Source organism: Centruroides sculpturatus, unplaced genomic scaffold (assembly GCF_000671375.1).
Source record: "Centruroides sculpturatus isolate CEXI.00-Female unplaced genomic scaffold, Cexi_2.0 scaffold94, whole genome shotgun sequence".
NCBI classification, from domain to species: domain Eukaryota; kingdom Metazoa; phylum Arthropoda; class Arachnida; order Scorpiones; family Buthidae; genus Centruroides; species Centruroides sculpturatus.
Genome location: NW_019384400.1, coordinates 683182 through 701315, shown reverse-complemented (window position 1 = coordinate 701315; position 18134 = coordinate 683182). Strand labels below are relative to the sequence as shown.

The following is an 18134-nucleotide window of genomic DNA, read 5'->3' as shown; positions in this document are numbered from 1 at the left end:
TATTGCCAATATCAGATTGTATTCTTTGTTTAGAAGCTTATTTTAAACTTGTTAGTACACATTTTGTTTGAATAAAATCAACTTGGAAAGTTCAGATAAAAAGCATATCAGACATATTATTCTTTGAATTTCAAAGAGGATATAACGTCATACACACAGTAAAAAATTAATATATATGGAGAAGACGCTCTTAATCTTTGAACACGTCAGCTGTGGTTTAATAGTTCCATTCAAGAAATTCCGAACTAAAGGATATAAAATGTACAGTACAGGTTGCCCAAAAGCAGTCAATGAAAAATTACAGGAAGAAATAAACAAAAGAAATAAACTGTTAAAAATAGATAAATAACACATCAAAAATAAAGCAAGAAAAGTACTGAGAACACATGAGAATAATGAAAGAGCAAGAGATGATTTGGGCACACAATAGATTGCATTTATGCTTCAAACACACATTTTTGCTGTGCACACAGTTCAAACTTTGAAGCCTCATTTGAACTCTGAAGTTAATTTTTATGAAATTTGGTGTTCAAACTCAGATGTATATGAAGTTAGTCATTCAGAGTACAAGGTACAGTACCACTGTATTATGTATCTTATTGAAACCACATGTTGAAAATCTAATCAGACAGATTCTTTCATAACTTAAATATAACATTCCATGTAATGTTTTGTTTCCAAACATTCTTTTTAACCTGAAGATGATAGCTCAAAACAACTGAAAACATTTGTGTTATTACAATCTTTGATTTCCTTGTTGGACTTTTGGTTTTATGAGTGATTTATATTTATCATCTGGTATAATGTGTTTTTAATAGACTAATACTACTACATATTTCTGTTCTAATGTCTAATTTTGTAGAAATAACCCTGTTTAGAATCCAACAATGTTAAATGAAGAAAGGGATACTTTTTAAAAAACTTTTACCATAACAGTAATCTCGTTAACATTTTTTCTTCTGTTAAATATCACTAAAGAGGGGTTTGACAGTAAAAACATTTTAAATAAATTTATTGTTTTTCTGTTAATTGTAAATGGTTATATTAGTTTCTAGATAATCAAGCATCTGGAGTTACTTGGAGTAGTGCGCAAAAAATTATATCGACATGCAATCCTGCTTAAAACAAAACTATACTATATTATTGTTAAATTATAAATATTGCCTTAAAATAAGTACCATCCAATATTCATTTCAACATCATAGTAAGTGGTGGAAAAATAATAGAACTAATTAAGAAATGTGTCTTTTCATTAATCTTAGGAAATAAATATATTATTGGAGATATTACTTTAAGATAATATAAAAAATTTGCTAGGTAAATAAAATAATTTATAATTTTAAATTATTAATTTAAATGTTAATATTATCTAAGAGTTTTGTTATGAATATTGTTATTTTAAACAGAGGAAGAAGTTCCTTTCTTTACTTGCTATAATTAGAGAGGTTGAGGNTATCCGTAAAAGAATTTTGTGGATATATCCATCCCTCACCACTGCCACACAATCGCCCTTGACGGATATATCTGTTGGTCTACTACTGATAACTACTGAGTGGTTAATACACAAATTTTGATGATACATTAATTTTTATTGGCAGATACATTCTGACTTTGTTTAAAGAATTATTAACTTGTCATGCTTTTTAGTTATGCTGATAATGATATCTAATAGATTCTATGCTCTTTATAGAGTACTTGCCACAAGGAAGCATTAAACAAGAAATGAGAATGAGTAGTAGAAGATAATTAGAATATACTGTATAATGAAGTGACATTAAATGATATCACATAGTAATAATAAAATTTCTGAGTCTCATTTCAAACAAACATGCTTCATAATGAGAAATTTTACATATTCCAAGAATATAATGTATTTGTGTTTTCTATCATTTACGCTCATATATTAAATAATTTTACTGAAGATGAAATTATAAGTTTGACCATCTTTATATTAATTAAAGGCAAAAATAAATTTAGTGATAGATAATTGTTTATTAAAAGTTACATCGTTGTATTTCAGTCAGGTTGAGATTCTTCATTTGCTGTTAATAAAATACAAATAATGAATTATCTGACTTAACATTGGTCTTGAATTCTGCATGTTAAAGTTGTAGTTGCTGCTTCTAAATAGTCTTTAGAAAAATTAAAAATTATGTGATGATAAATTTTTAAACACTTGATTCATATTATTAAGATTTTTGAAGCTCATAAAATTTCGGTTTTAGATACAGTTAGCATTTAAAAATGAATTATGGAATATCAATGTCACCAAGGAAAGAGATCATTAAGGTGGGTTGATCTCGATCTAAATAGTATATACTTTTAATAAACCAATGGAATTTTACAAAATATTTTTTTATCTCTCTATGGGATAAAGACTGTTAAAAGAAACATTTTTTAAAAACTAAGGAATTCATTAAATGTAAAAAGTGATTCATTTTGTGTAAACAAGTTTTGTTAGAATTAATGTAATGTAATGTTATCTTAAAACAATGAATACAGGGTGTTTATAAATAAATAGTGTGGTTTTAAAAATTAATAATAAATCTATTTATTACCTTAATCTTGGGCATTGATCGAGTTTATGTACCGTCAGTGCCCGTGTCCCTTGATGAACTGTGTGATCGGATAAAGCATGCACTGCAGACCATCACAGAGGACATGCTACACCGCGTATGGGAAGAATTTGATTACTGTGTAGATGTGTGTTGTGTGACCATGGGTGCACATATTGGAGGATTGTGATTAATGCATAAAAAACTTGGACAGTTGCCGCCGCTTATGCTGTAAGGTTTGCCCATATAAGATAATAAATAGATTTATTATTAATTTTTAAAACTGCACCATTCATTTATAAACACCCTGTACTTGAAAAGCTTTGTGTGTATGTAACCGGATGGTTGCATTCATGTAAAGGCAAACTGATTTGACTAATTAATGGAAAATTGCTGAATAACTGAATAACTAGCTTTCTATACATTGAATTTAAATTTTCATTGAAATTTGTAAATTTGACAAACTATTCTTGAATTTAAATATACATAGACTTGAGACTAATATAACACAGATATAATGACGACTGATAGTTTGAAATAAATGAGTCTGCAACATTCTATAACATTAAGATATTTTTGCAGACATATGTACTAACACTCAATCATTCAATATGTGAATGGATGAAAATCCATTAATTTTTATAGGCCTAATTATACTATTGAATATATAGCTATTTAATACATGTATATATTAATAAAAAATTAAAATACAGTTAAACCCTTTTCACAAATTTTTATGGAAACAAAGAAAAATACTGCATAAGTGAGAAAAACATACAGATGAAACTATTAATAGTAATGAATTTCTTTCAGAGTGAATACAGTCATCACAAAAGTATGATTTATTACAAATTGCATGTACAACTGAATTTATACATGCAATTCTTAACAAACAAGTTTAAATTTACTATATGCTCTGTATAATACATTTGAACAATATATAAAATGAAAAGTAAAACAGTATGAAAATAAGTTATGTACTTCAAAAAAAATTGATCAAGTTTTGTTTATTTCTTTTAATGGACTTATTACATACTGTACCAGTATGTGACATCAGTTGTCTTCTTTTGCATAAACTCCTGTCACATGAAAGAATGAAGTCATTCTGAAAATCAGCTGACACTGACAGCAAATAGTGAAAATAAATGAGAAACTGAAAGCAATCTTCATTTGCTTAGCAAATAAAGATTGCTTTCCAGTTTCTCATTTCAAAGATTCCAGTTTCTCATTCAAAGATTGGTTCATACTAGAAAATGTGGAAAGTGAAAATTATCAACATGTTGGATTAATAATGATTTACTAAATGGAAAAGTTTGTTAGAAATGGCATCACGGTAAAGCCATACCAACTGTTGTATAATATTGGGCTATATTCTGACAATAATAAACTGCATTACTGATTAATTTGTCTCTAGAGTGAGGCATTAGGTGCTATCTCTTATTAAATGTAATAATAATTAATTCAATCAGCAGTTGGTGTAGCTTTACAGTAATGAATTGGGTTTTGGAAGATGTTTGTAAATGGCATCACACGTGTATTATTTGCTCCGCTTTTTGCATTAGTTGGCAATTGACTGTCAGTGTGAACTAATCTGAAGTGGATACATAATTTCTTTTTCATTTTTTTTTAATAATCGCTTACAATTTTTCTAGTTCAAAGTCAATAATGCTTAGGTGAGAAATTGCCATAGGGTACTGAAAAATATGATGTATAAGTGCAAAATCAAATAAATGTAAAATGTAAAACTAAAATGTTTTTATAATGGAGAAAATACCATGATAAAATTAATGTACAATTACAAAAAATCTACAACTGAGAAATTTATAAACAGTGTTTGACTGTATTTAAATTACATTACTTTTACTGGAACAAAATCATACATTTATCACCATAAAGGAAAATAGGATTTAAAAAAACCCACTTCATCTACTTGATAATCAGATGATTACAGCATTTATCTAAAATGATTAAATGATTACAGCATTAGATAATTAGATGATACGTGTTCATTACATGTCAACATTAATGTTATTATTTGCTTTTATGCTGCATTTATTTCTTTATTATGTTGCTGCAATTTATTTCTTGTTTGCATAAAAATAAATGTTTATTTATGTCTTTTAATTCAAAATATAAACATGAAACATGCAAAATGTGCATATCGTAATAATACAAAAAAAACATTCATGATAGAAACCTTTATCTTTATATCTTAATTTGCATTTATGATTTAAACCAATATTTTCTGAAAGTTTCCCAGTTGGTCGGTCTGTGCCGTTGATTATCTAAAATACCTTTTTCATGCTAAATGAAGATTCCATATCATATGTAGTGAGTGATTAGAACATGTTTAAGTACTGTTAGATTTTCAGGTGTGAACTCTTAGCAAATTGGAATTGACTGGAGTTGATTCTCCAGATAAACAGTGACCTACAGCATCCATGATATGGTATTCTTTGTATTTTTTCCAACCATTAGTCAGTTTTGCTCAGAACTTAATTCCCTGTAAAACCTCAAAAATTTCGAAATATACTTACGTATGCCTAATTATTCCAAACATGCAAAATATGTTTAAATCTTTAAAATTATGTGTAAATATACTCTAATAAATTTTGAGAAATATATACCTGACATTATGTAATACATTTTTGTTCCTCCCAATTTCATACAGATTTGCAAAAATGATATGTAAAATTTGATACTTATTTATCAGTTTTTAATTTATTTAAAGAAAAAAATGTTTAAACAAAATCATCTTTCATTGAAATATCTTTCTACATTAAAATTAAATTTAGACATTTTTTTAAAAATTTAAACCGAATTTTTGTATTTCTGTTAAAATAATTTTTATTATTATAATGTAACTTTTTATAGAAGTCTATTACAAAATTTATATTAAAGCCAAACAATTGCCAGATTATATTGGGGTATATTACTACTGATATTGGGTTTAAGATGTTTGGACAAAATTTATATTATTTGAAAGAGAATTTTATATAGAACATTTTTTTAAACAGTGAAGTAATATTTGTTAAACAATAATTATTGTTTATTTATAATTAAATTTTTCAATAGTTTTAAGAACAATAGTTAAGAACATGTAATAGCTCATTTATGTGGTTAATATATAAAAAAATTAAAGGATGACTTTTAAAATTTAAATGGCATGTGTGTCCCAAGATTTTGCTTGTAAAATAATTTTAGAGAATATATTTTTATTATGATAAACTCTATGTGATGAAGAAACAACCTTATTCCTTTTCTACAGATTGCAAGATTTTCCTTATATGCTTATTATATGAATGTATCTCATAAATTCAAGTGCCAATGTCATTCTTAACTTCAGCCAATACTTCAAGGTCAAAAATAATTTTTCTGGGTGATATTCAAGCTGACTAGGAAAATCAACTTGAAAAATATAAATTACAGTTAAACTGAGATAACTTGTCATTGTTGTCGGAGTTAATTTTAAAAATTTTATAAAAAATATTTACAAATCAGAAAAAAACAATAAAATGGTATTGTATTGTTTCTTCTGATTAATACTTGATTAATAAATGAACTTTAATTTCATTTATTAATTGAGATATTTTTAAAAAAGTTTCTTTCATTATACAGTGGAACTCTGATATAATTTAATCTTCGTTTTATTGAACCGAACAGTCTAGTCCCGGCAAATCTATTATATCTTTAATTCATTATCATTGGTTATAGTAAACACAGTTATAATGGAATTTGATTAAATTGAACCAAATTATTCTGAACCTCTATTTGAGAGACTTCAATTACAGTAAACTGCATCCAGTGAACTCCAAAACACCTGGTAAACCATGTGCTGTTCCTTTTCCTAGAAAACATTTGTTGTTTACTAGTTAAAGTACAGTACTGTATTAGTTACTAACATTAACATAGCTGATGACTCATATTCCTCATTAATCTAAAATTCTTTATCCTTTTGTATTCAGTTGCATTTGCAGCTTTGACCATGATCTTGCTATAGAAGGAGTCCTTATGGATGAAGACATTTTGCAATCTGTGATTGACCCAGAAGAAAAGTTGAAGGAAGAAAAAGAAAATGATGAATGCGAACAATTTTTTCTATTCCATGTACCGAAGAGGCCAAGAAGACACTGGAAATAATACGAATATGGGGATTTGCCAAATTTCAAGTAGAATCAGATGCTGATAAATTCTCAAACAATGTTTTTCAATTGGAGAAAGTGCTAAACAAAAATCTCATTAAGAATTACAAACAAAAGTTGATTAGAGATTTTTTTCAAAGATGTATAAAATTAGATAGTCATAAAGGACCATGAAAGTGCTTCATAAATGCAGTTCTACTGAATATCAAGTGAATTATTGCATCTTTCAATTCATTTTAATTGTTTTTTGATACATGGTTATAATGAGCTTGGGATACAACTAAACTATTAGTCTCTTGCCTGTTCACTGTATCAGAGTTCTACTGTATTTGTTCTATGTAAAAGATGACCAAAAACTTTGATTTTAAATATAAAACACTTCACACTTTCAACAATGGATTTTCACACACTTTTTATTGTATTATTTATTCTAAGTCTGTATTTATACAGACTCTTTATTTGTCTCAATAGCAAAGTAATGGAATAGAAGGTTTAATTGAGGTTTTAATACATTATTTTGTTTTAGAATAGTTTTAGTATTAGCAAGGCAGGATGCCTATTACAAAGAATGCAGTTTGAAAAAATTCTGTTATCATACAATAGCAGCATAAGTTTTATAGCTGTTATATAATTCTAATTTTAAAAGATTTGAGATTAAAGATGCCAAGTACAGTGGGTGATCAGTTAATAAACAAATTGGATAACAAACACTTTCGCAAAAGATTTTTATGTTTGGATAATGAGCACCTACAGAACAAACACAGCACCGTAAAATAATGAATACTGATTGGCCTTCCCTTGTCTTCAGGCAACAATTCAAAACTTTTCAGAGCGCAAGCAACATTGACATCGACGCTCAACCCAGTATATACTGATCGGATAGTATTCCTCCAAACTTTGAAACTCTCCCTTGTAATTCTAGCCTTCTATTTTTCTGACAAACAATTTTTTTATAGTATTTGTGAGACTGTCAGATGGACACTCGTTAAGTTTTGTGTCAGTTTTTATTTTTGAAAGGTGAGAGTATAATAGCAAAGGTAGAGTGTGTCTGATGTTGCTGGGCAGTGTGGCTTGAACAGGCCTACAGTAGGCTGCAGTTCAATCTTATCTAAGAAAGATACAGTATAATCAAGAAGACTCAAGCAGCTAAAGGAGTAACAAAAATCACATCTGAGAAATAAAGAACATTGAAGAACTCATAATGGAAACTGATCTGACGACAGAAGAACACCAAGAACTCTTGAATGAAGAATACCAAGAACTCTTCAATGAAGAACAACAATAAATGCGGCAAGATATGTTTTTTTTCTTATGAAAAAGTGAATTAATGTCAATATCTACTATTAAACATTTTTTTTGAAGAAGTGAGAGGATGTCAGAACGACAGTCTTAGAATGGCATCCAAACTAGGTTGAGGTTAATAGGCTTAGGGATCTCTACAATTACAATGCTATTAATTTCTTCTGAAAAATCCTGAAGAAGAGAGAAAAGCAATCGACATTAGATTCTTTAACCCCCACAAACAGAAAAAACATGACTAATAAAAATTCAAGACTGTGTATATATGTATTTTCATTATTACATATAAATGAACGTAGTAAGAAAGTATATATTTTTTATTTTTTGGGGTCTCCAGAACGAATTAATCAAATTCCCATAAAAACCTATGGTAAATCAATAATCGGTTCACGAACAATTCAGATAGCAAACAAAGTCTTGGAATGGATTATGTTCATTAACCGATCACCCACTGTATTACTGAAAGTACTTTCATAAAGTCAGACAGATTAATTAGCTCTTTACAGACTTAATTTTTTAAATGTTCAATCCAGAGAAAAATTTGCATAAAGATAAAATGTTCTTTCTATAAAGATAGTTTTAAACTGTTAACAAGTACATATGTAAAAAAAAAAAAAAACAGCTGATTTTATCATGATTAACGTTTCAGCAGTGGGTTAGTCAGATATGGTGCTATCCCTATGTAGTGGAGAATAAACTTGGGAAATTTTTTAAGTATTTTTTCATGCGTTTTTTTTCTCATTATCGTTTCGGAAAAAGATTTTGTAAAGTCTAGTAAAGAAAAGTCTTTTTTTATCATTACATAATTCCTTTTTTATGTGAATTTTTTTTGCAGTAGGTTTTGGTGATATCCGTAAAAGAATTTTGTGGATATATCCATCCCTCACCACTGCCACACAATCGCCCTTGACGGATATATCTGTTGGTCTACTACTGATAACTACTGAGTGGTTAATAAACAAATTTTGATGATACATTAATTTTTATTGGCAGATACATTCTGACTTTGTTTAAAGAATTATTAACTTGTCATGCTTTTTAGTTATGCTGATAATGATATCTAATAGATTCTATGCTCTTTATAGAGTACTTGCCACAAGGAAGCATTAAACAAGAAATGAGAATGAGTATTCTCAAAAGCATTTTATATGAACTATAACCTTTGTGGAATCACAAATCTACAATTTTTTTAAGGCCAAATGATCAGTTTATATCTGGCTGTAATATGGCTACTATTTAATAATCAAATAATACTTAACAGATGAATACTCTGCCTTGTATACCCACATAGCAAAATAAAAAAATAAATAATAATATAGTCTTATATAATCTGGCAGATTGTTTGGTCTTAATCAAAAATTGGTTAATAGATGTTTATATCTGCAATTTATACTATACTGTATGAAATAATTTAAGTGTGTTTATCAGCAAAGATTGAATATTCAAAGGAAGTCTATTCTTATGAATGCACAAAAATCTGTTTTATTTGGATATTCAAAATAAAATAACAAATCTTTAACATCTAACACAAACTGATTAAAAAACATGTTTTCAACTATTTTAAGTAACGGTTTCAGGTTTAAACTGTGAAAAAATCTTTAAAGCAACAAATTAGAATGTGATGAATTTCTGGAGGTATATAAAAAATATAACATAAAGAATATTGTTTGCTGGAACTAATAGAACATACATAAAATTCTGAAGTTAAGATTTAGGAGAATAAACAAATAAAGTAAAGTAAATTGTAAGAAAACTAATATAAATATTTAGAAATGACAACATTAACACACTCTTATATGCAAGGAAATACAATATTTTTTATATTGTATTTCCTTGCATATAAGAGCATGAGAGATACAGATGCAGTGGTGGACTAGAATATGATTTTGAGTCTGGCAACATCAGGACCATTAGCATAATTTATTAATTAGTGTCAGATATTAATATTCCCCAAAAAATTGGGTGAAGGGTCAGTAAAATAGAACATACTGAAAAGTATTTGTATAATCCAGGGGTCGCCAAACTGTTTTGATCATTGACCTCCTACAACTTTTCAAAACCTCACATTGACACCCATTAAAAAGTTTGTGTTACAAGCAAAAAACTCTCTTACTATTTTAATACATTTCTTTTAATTTTACATTTTTTACATTTATTGTATATATTAATAATAATTTTTGTAGCTGACAATCAGTTTGATGGGTGAGCTTGATGATCCTTAGCAAGATTAGCTATATTTGGTTCAAAATTTGTAAGTTTTAGTGTTAAATCGCCTCAAAGTTTAACATTCAACTTATTTCTCTGTCTTGTTAAGATGGAATTATCATGGCTGAAACAAGCTTCAACCATATACAATCTTGGAAATGCCAGCAAAAAAAGGATTTACCATATCACAAAGTTTTGTGTATTTTTCTGTTATATTTATATTCATCCAAAAATTGCTCAAATTTAAATTTTTAAAAAGAGTTTTTGCTTTAAGATCAGCCAATAATTCAATAAATTCATCTTGCAAGTTGATGCGATGTTTTCAATTTGAGCAGAAAATGGCACTATAATCCATTCTGGGATATTGATATTTTCTAAATCTTCAAAACGCTGTACTATTAATTTCATTGAAACAATATTTGTGATTTTTAGTTTCAATTTTTCCATCAACACTGGGGGTCAATATCAACTACTTTGGCAACCTTTGATATAATCAATTACATTTGAGTGAACAAGTATTTACATTTGAATATAACTAAGTGCTGTTGGTTCAAGTACCCAAGTAAAAAATACTTGGGTACTTGAACCAACAGCACTTTTACACATACAGTTTCTAACAGCACTGGCTCTTCTAGCATTTGCCAGAACTGTCCCATGGCCAGCCCTATATACATGAGCAGAAGTCAGCATCATATTCCACAAAATACCGAAAAGAACTCATTACTTTTAAAAATCTTTTATAGTATCAGAAACATTTTTCTTTTTTTAGTTAAAATTATAACATAACTGGATAAACTTCTATTAATTAATAACACCAAAATTCTAGCAATTGAATTTAAATTTATGGAAAACTAACATTTTCTACTGTTTACTGTGATCATTGTAAACAGTGGAAAACATTAGTTTTTTTCATTTAAATTTATGTTCAATTGCTAGATTTTTTTGTTGTGTTGTCATTAATTTATTTTGGTTTTTTATTATTTTTAATAATGGTGACTACAGAGATATGACTGAATAATTACTGTAGCAGTATATTTACATTTAATTTACATTTATACAATAGGGTAGTGCTCTTATAAGCAAAGCAGGATGTGTGTTTCAAAAATGTGAAAAACAAACAATTTTTACATATCAGAGCATGTTCTTATTTGCTCTGATCTTATTAACTTACCATATTTCCATTGCATGGAAATATGGTAAGTTAATACATAATAGATATTAGAAATATCTAATATAAAAATTAATTATATAATAGTTGTTGTTCATTAAATAAAATATGTATTTGAGACTGCATTTATAAATTTTTAGGTATTTTGCATATTTCACAAGGTCCTGCTTATTTATGTACAGTTTTAATGATTGATCTTTTGTTCCATAGGATCTCATTGTGCAGTTGTATAGCAAAAGTAGTTAAGACTGTAAAAAATAATGTCTTTCCCTACATTATATTGATGCTATATCCCATTGCACAAAAATATGGTATTCATTTTGTCATTAATATAAACAAAGATATTTTTTTGTTTAAATGAGAATAAAATAAATCAAATGATCTACTGGATTATTTATTGGGCTATATTAAGGCTAATTAACTGCGTACCTTGTACCAAACTGCTTTGTATCTGATTATTAATCACAATCTAAAAATTAAAAATGAATTTATTTATAATTATTAAATTGGTGGTGGCTTAACTGCCTACTTCTTGTCAAATTGCTTTGTGTCTGATTTTTTATTTTCTTTAGTACAGCCTGATAAATAATCTAGCAGATCATTTAGTAATATACTGATGTATTGGATTGATGTATATGAGAGTAAATTATCATCAATTCTATTTTTGAGATGAATCTAAACTTCATATACGCACACACACAAGTTTAGATTCATATACATTGTTGAGCAGAACAGGCTCATGTACTGGATTTTTAAAAAAATGGAATCAAAATGTTTATTTCATTCACATCAGAAAAGATAATGGCTATAAGCATTTTTTTTGTTTATTGAAATATTAGATTAGTTTCATGAAGTTAAATAAGTTCAAATCTGTTACCTAATAATGATCTTTTTTTACCTTTAATATTTAATAAAAAATTAACATTTTATTAAAGGTTCTCATTCCATGTTTTGGAATACTGCTACTTATGTCATAATCTACTGTACTAAATTCCAAATTTAATTATTCAGCATGACATATAAACATAAAAAACTTTGAATTCTTTTCAAGTACAGGATCTTAAATTTTAAATATTTTTTAATCTACTGTGTTTTCTTTTGAAATATTTTTATTTTACTATTATAAACAGAAAAATTATAATTTTTTTTTTAAGAACATAATAATTATTTTACAGACAATAAATTCTCAGTTAAAACTGAAAATTTTAATATTATTTGATTGGAAACAATTATCAATAAATGCAGATAAGAAAATATTTTTAAGTGTGAAAACTATCTTTAACAGTAATTTAAATATTGAATAAAGTTTAACCATCGGTATTTATAAAAATTTATGCATTTTTCTATAATTTTTCCTGAAAGAGCAGTTTGCATAATTCATTGTCATAATTTAATATTGTAATGTAATATACTATGATATATTTAATATCATTAAAGTACATTACAATGAATAAATATGAAAAAATTAAATTACATTGTATAAAATTTAACTCTTTCTGCATATGTCCTATCAACTATCTATCTTTTGAGTATATAATCATTGTTAGTTAACCATGATTCATCATTAATGTTGAAAAATTCTTAATGTTTGGTTTATATCTATATATGAAATTACAAATATAATTTTGTGTATATTTATATATGTTTATTAGGTACAGTTTACTTATTAGGTAGACTCTGAGATCATGTAACAACAGAGTAATTTTTTTTTAATTTTCATATTTTGTGAGATGAGCAAACTTGAAAATTTATTATGTAATAATAAAAAGAAATGTAGTATTTAATAAGTTTAATTTTTGAAATATTTGAATACTGTTTTGTAATATTAGTAACTGTTTCAAAGTAAAGTTAATTTGGAAATATTTTTTTTGTAATTTGAAATTAGTGAGCTATAAATGAATTAAATATGAAAGCATTCTCAATAAATAGTTTCTGACTGTATTGTACCTTAATGCATGTTATTTATCCTTAATCCTTTAATGACATATTTTCATTATAAAAGTGTAAATCTAGAGACTAGTTTTCTTTTTATATGGAATACTGTGACTTTTTTATTTAAATATATATATAAAAGAATGTTTTATATTTGTTACATATTAAGTATTAAACAATTAAAGATGAACTATGATTGACTGTACATATACTTGTATAATTTCTTGCTTATAAATGTCACCATTCAAATCATACAGAGAGATTTTGAAGTAGTAGTACTTTAAATATTCAGTTCATGATTAGATTAATATCATTGTTGACAAAAAATTTATGGAGTAAAATTTGTTTAGTTTGTTGCTTTCTACATTTATATTTTTTCAATATTTTTATGACATTTGAGTTTACTATATGGTTTCTTATATTTAGCTGTTTCGTGTGTGTAATATGGCCTATGAATTTGTGTTAAAAAAGAAATAAACTAATCTGTTTTAGTCTGTAGTTACCTATTCTAAACAATAGCGCTTTTGCTCACATATCATAAAGTGTACAGGTAACAGAAACATGAATCAAGAAAATACCCATCCATTAATATAAGCCATTAATATATTAATATATGTATAAGTTAAATAAGCTATAACTCGGGCCTTGAATTAATTGGGGCCTCATTCAATACCCAAAGACAGTTTATACATGTTGCCTATTATTATTTGGTGAAGAAGGAAGGGCTTCTTGTATGATATAGTATATGGCCACAACAAGTCTAAATCCATCTGAACATTAGAAAGGTGTAGTTAATTCTATGATCCAATTAGTTTTATTTTCAGGATTATATTAAGTATATGATTGAAGACTAACTGACTCAAGTTATAACTTGTACAGTCCCACATCAGCTGATTTCAGCTTAATCTAGCTTAGATGATATGGCATTTATTAACTATTTACAAAGGAAAGTATATCTATAGTATTTTGTAGCATTGAATAAGATTTGATCATATTTAAGACACCTTGTTAACAACTTAATTTGAGACACGGAGAGAAAGTTAAAACTTATTATTATTGATATTTATTACACAATGTTTTTAATTTTCTATTTGGTTATTTCATTTCAAAATGTTTTTACGTTGGAATAATAAAACTAATATTCATATGGGTTTTATTCAAGAACAAATAACCTTCCTGTGTATTCCCTAGGTGGCAGCACAAGATATGATTATAAAAACAAATTTGGAATAACGCAAAACAAAACTTTGGCCTCAAATGAAAACTGATTATTTGCATTTCTTTAATAATAATTGTAACTATGAATATTTTTAAAAACATTTCACAACAAATGATCAATTCCATTCTATTATTAAAAGGTATTTTGTAGAGAGAAACAAGGTATGCAAACTTGTTCCATCAAGTAGTTATTATTACATTTATAAATAACTTATAATTATAAAACAGAAAATATATATCTGTTTAACGTTTGATTCGTTTAATTTTTAATTGACAACCTTTAGTGCTTTTAATTAAAAAATTACATTTTTACTTTCTAATTGTAACGTTGCTTTGTTAGTTCGTATAGTTTATAATCTTTGCTGTTTAATGATTGATTATTTAAATAAAACATACTTAATGGAATTTTATATATATTTAAAAATTAAAATTTCAGAAAAATAAGTAATAAACTTTTTAAATTTTATTGTTCTGTTTCTTTGGATTATATATGTATACTGGTGTGCAAAACTTAAGCAACAATGTAATTTTTAGCAGACAGCCATGAAACTGTAGAGATAGGCTTATTGTGATCAGTACAATGAACACACAACTCAGTGGAAAGGTGGTTTGTATTCAAGAAGAAAACATCATAGGTGATGTAAGGGCATGTAGAACGTGTGCAGTAATGCGCGCAGTGCAAGACTTAAATAAGAAGGAATCTTTGATTCCGTAATGTATTGGTTCTATTCATTTTTGCACTAGTATGCTTTCTTCATCTTTTAAGTACAAAATACTGTCTCTGTATTCTGAATTTCATGTCTCCCAAATGATTTTTTGTGGGGTTATGGCAAAAAAGAAACAATTGTTGCTTAAGTTTTGCACACCAGTGTATATATACATATACATAATCCGAATATAGGCTAGAAATTCACATAGAGATTTATAATATGGAATTCTAATAAATACAGCATGGTTATTAGCAAGTTGAGTTGTAATTATTTAAATATATTCATACACTAAAACAAACTGAGCGCATATTTTATTATACATATTAAACAAAAACAAGTTTGGATTTGTAAAATATCTTAAAAGCAAACAGTATTTTGTTAGATATTTTAGTATTGTTTTTATATATATTGCTAAAAGTTTCATTNGAAATGCACGAGATGATAATACATAATGCAATATTCTTGCAAGCTTGGAATTTAGGATTAGGATGCTGCTATCTTTACAGTAATGGTTTCCAGCCATTGGTATGGTATACCACAGCAGTGATATGCCATACACTTCTCATAGATGTGCTATAAAATTTCAAAAAAAAAAAAAATCATTAAAAATGCAGGTTATGAATTTTGTGTTTTGCTTATACATATTTGATGAAACAATGGCTTTTTGGTATGCCACCAAAAATTGTAAGTGTGTCAATAACTCAAAAAGGATGAGAATAATTGCATTAATTTTCATTTTTCATCAATCATTGTTTTGCTTCTTCAGTATTTTAGAAAAGCATATCAAAATCATATTCAAATGAAGTATATATATATATATATATATTATATATAATAATGCAATTTCTTTTTGTGTAAAAGCAAAATTTTAAATTGCTTAAATTTTAATATTGCTAAGATTTAGTTTTTAAAATATTGATATAATTATGATTAATATTTGTTCATTTTAATGTGTTTTTGATTAGTAGCAAATGACAGTCTAAATATAGAAGCCAAGAATATCCATACTCTAATGTTTACAGGGTAATGACATTCCATGCTCAGACTAGCTACAAAATAAGAATATAATATAAATGTCAATAATAAAACATTTGAATTATATTTATGTATTTTAACTTTAAAAAAGAGAGACTAGAATTGTCTAGAAAATATTCAAAACAGTTTTAAAAAAATAAAAAAAGCACTGTTTTGAATATTTTCTAGACATGCCAGTTTAGAATGAAAGAGTTTGAATATTTCAAGCTTTTGTTTTTTATTTTCAATTATGAAACAGTTTTAAATTAAGATTCAAAATACTTTTTCTAAGATAACATAAAAGTTTTAAGTACAGAAATTTCTGATGTTTAGAAATCTGTGGCCAACATTTTTATTAAATCCAGACAATCTTCCAAATTATCAAGCTATGAATAGTCAGTCTTAGCCTAATCATAGCCTGATAATTTGGCAGATTATCTGGATTTAATCAAAAATTGGGTTTGTTGAATTATTGTTTATATTTTTATTAAATGTATATAACCCCCAAATATCTTGTAATGTTTTAAAAAAGTTGTAAAAATTGATAACTAAACTTAAGAAAATGATAATATTAATAAAGAAACAGTTAATAATAATATTAATTTTTTCCTTTTTAAGCTGCTGTTAATTATTTCAGTTATGTTTAGGCTATATTTCACATGGATTTCTATCCTATGAAATATAAGCATATGATCCAGCATATCCTTATAATAGAATATTTGACTTTTCTTTTACATCTATCTAAAATGTTCCTTTACTTTAAATTTTAATATTTTTGTATTGCTTATATATGTTTGAGATTCTTAGATATTTCATTTTCAAGTTTTTTTTTCTGTAAACTTTATTTTTCAGTTTCTTGTTAAGACATGTTATCATAAAGATTTTATTAAGTATTTTGTAATTTTTCCTATGAGTAAATTTAATTGATGTAAGACTTACAAGATATTTATTTATATATTTTCACATGTTAAAACTCTTATCGTTTTAATGGTTATAATTTTTGAACATAGTTAGTCTTTCTACCATTTTTTATTATAACTGAAATATCAGATTACATTGGAAATTAATTCCTAATTAGTTATATATCATTATGATGTCAATTCTTAAATAATATTTTAATGAATGCTACTTTATATTAGAAGGATCTATAAAGATTTTGCCTGTAATGCAGAGTAAAGCATTACATTTAATTATAATTTATGTAATTAGGAGAGAAAATTAAGAACATTTTCTTTGTTAGTTTGGCTTCATAGTATTATCATAACTGGTTATTTCTTATATTTTAAAAAAATTGATTTACATCCACATTTTTACAAATAAGTGAAATCAAAGATAAGAAATAAAACAATTTCTGTTTGAAAAAAAAATTATAGAAAATTTAAACAATGAAGAACATCATTAACTTTGTCTCTGAGGATTCAGCAAATCTGTCATCTGCTAGTAGATTCTATTAAAAACAAAACATAAGTTTTAAATGAAAATAAAATTAAATTTTTGATCCCAAATATTTCCTTTCAATTTCAAGAAAAACATAAATGAAAATTTATAATAGAAGTGATAGAAACAGATTTAAGTAGAAATGATAAATTTATATTCAAATGCTGTGAAATTAAAGTTTTTAAAAGATCTATCAAAATTATTGCCAATTCAAATGAATTATGCAGTTATTAAAGATACCTTTCTATTTTAATAAAATATAAAATTCATCTGGATACGAGTCCAAGTTTACTTGCCATGTCTAATCACCAGGAACAACTATTTCCATTGCAGAGACAACCTTTCTTTAGAGGCTATGCCTCTGCACGAATATGTAAAACAGTTTAAAATGTCCACAGGTGACAATCCCAACACAATTAAAAATATAATATTTGTTTGTAGAAATGGGCTGGCA

The 18134-nt window shown here is 26.5% G+C and overlaps 1 protein-coding gene and 1 long non-coding RNA gene across 2 annotated transcripts in view; one reads left to right on the top strand and one right to left on the bottom strand.

Annotated features, from left to right (window-relative positions):
• The window catches only part of LOC111618625 (protein BCL9 homolog), a 208512-nt gene that overhangs the window by 12412 nt on the left and 177966 nt on the right, over positions 1-18134 (top strand). The window lies entirely within an intron of this gene.
• Positions 1-18134, bottom strand: part of LOC111618627 — a 42140-nt gene that overhangs the window by 1056 nt on the left and 22950 nt on the right. The gene's annotated exons all lie outside the window — the stretch shown is intronic.